The following is a 2,210-nucleotide window of genomic DNA, read 5'->3' as shown; positions in this document are numbered from 1 at the left end:
AAGAGAGAGTGATCATTCAATTGAGAGTAGGAAATCTATCATTTCTCCTACTATTGTAAGCCCAACATTTGCTGAATCAAGGAGGGTGGATTTGGAGTAAGCTTGGATACTTTGTCTCTCTTCCAACGTAAAGTAATGGACAACAATGATGTGTAAGTGTCTTGGTGTTTTTTTTAAAAACGTTCTTGATAGCTTGCCTCTTGGTGTTGTCATCAATTTAGCCATAAATCCCACATACTGTAAGAGGGCGACAGGGTGGAGAGGACTTCCCTGGCTTTAAGACAGTGATTGGGGTGGCTTTTCTTGTGATGTGTTGTGGTGTAATTTACTCAAGCTATGTTGAACAAATACTAATCTCACTTTGATTTGTCATGACAGATTTGTAAGAAGGTATTAATGCAACAAGAACCCCCTCCCCCTTCTCTCTCTTTCTTACATATATAATTGTGTTTGCTTGATCATTGCCGATACATTTCAAAGCATCCCGAGCACTATCTCTCTCTCTCTCTCTCTCTCTCTCTCTCTCTCTCTCTCTCTCTACGCGTCCTAGTTCGCATCCAAAACTAGGTGGTGCCCCAAATTTGTGTAGGGTTAGGTTGCGGGTTTGTGTGTGTGTTGTTGTTTTTTTCCAACCCCAACCCAATTGAGCAGCACGGGAGCCTAGAAGAGTGCTTAGAGGCCACTCTTCTTGTTGCCCGCCCCGGACCGCCTCAGTATCTTGTAATGAATTTTACATATTTCAAGAAATTCTTCTTTGTTTTGTTCTTTACACAATATGTTTTGCAAACAGTATGTAAGTCTCTCAGTATATGATTCTGAATGATGGGATTTGAAACTCAAATACACAAAATTTCTCGGGATACCTTTGGTTGGGTATCATCATATACTAGGAAAACTTAATACTGGTATGACAATAATTCAATCCCTGATGGTTTGTTTAATACTTATATGGTGATTGATTCAAGCTTTTTGGATTCCATCTCTCGCAGACATTCTTGTTCCACCGATTGGTACCCAATGTATAATTTCTTGTTTCAAAGGTGTGGAATTGCACAAAAAGTTGCTTGATTTTGAGAAACAAGATATAATCACCCACTCTATATCAGTTTTAAACACGGCCTTTGTCAATGACTGGATCTCTTTACCGATTCTTTCTAGCAAAGAAAAGGAAAAGCTTTTAGAGGCATTTAGTACCTTCCTAGCCAAATTACCCATTATTGATGCACAAGATAGTTCAGATCTTGATTTTTATTTCACTTCTTTACCCACTATTGTGAACAAGTTATAGTTCATCAATAACCTCCATGTTGTCCCTATAGAAATTAAGCATTCAGAAAAGGTTATCAATCTCCTTCTAGATCTAGACCTTCTTGAGGAAGAAGAGAAAGAAGCGCTCAACTTTCTAGCAGGTACAAACAATATATCCCCAGAAAGAGTTGTTTCTAAATTTTTTTCAGAAGTAATCCCACTACTACGACCCAAGGAAGTTGAATTGGATGCTATTCGACTTGAGCACAATCTCTAGGATTATGAAATATTGAACCATTGTGCACCATTTACAATTTCTTTGCTAGATTTGCTTTGCAGCATTCCCAAGGACATTGTAGAGAAATGTAAAACCCTTGCCTTACATTCCAAACATCTCTTATCACAAGATGTTCTCTTTGAGCTTAATCAGATCAAATTATTTGATGTGGATAGTAAAAAATATCCAAGTTCTTCAATTATGGATCGCAGCAAAGGACTCTCTCTTATGTATAGAGCAAAGGATCAAAAACGGTTTCTAAGAAACTGTTGGAATTCTTATAGATCATTCCTCAAATGCCAATGCAAAAGGGTTGATCCAAATTCCAATTCTACCTCTTCAATCATTTGGTTTGACCAATTTTTGTGGTACATGTTCCAGAATTTACCAAGGCTCTTTCAATTTTCATCAGGGCCAGCACAAGTATATGCCTTTATAGCTTGGGTAGCCTCATTCCCAATAGAATTAAGGCATGTTGTAATCATTTATTATCAGTCTCATGAGAACATGCTAGAAGCAACCAAAGGACTAGTCCTGTACACACCAGGGACTCCACTTCTCTAAAAGCTGCACAACACATGAATATCTAACACAATTGAAACCTTACGCAAACCTCCAAAAGGTAAGGAACAAGTGAACAAGATTACACACACACCAATCAACATGGCGTCAACAAGCAAGAAAC

This window comes from Adiantum capillus-veneris, chromosome 7 (genome assembly GCF_014529385.1).
Source record: "Adiantum capillus-veneris isolate H3 chromosome 7, ASM1452938v2, whole genome shotgun sequence".
In the NCBI taxonomy this organism is placed as follows: Eukaryota; Viridiplantae; Streptophyta; class Polypodiopsida; order Polypodiales; family Pteridaceae; genus Adiantum; species Adiantum capillus-veneris.
The sequence above is the reverse complement of the archived record's forward strand: the minus strand, read 5'-3'. Positions refer to the sequence as shown.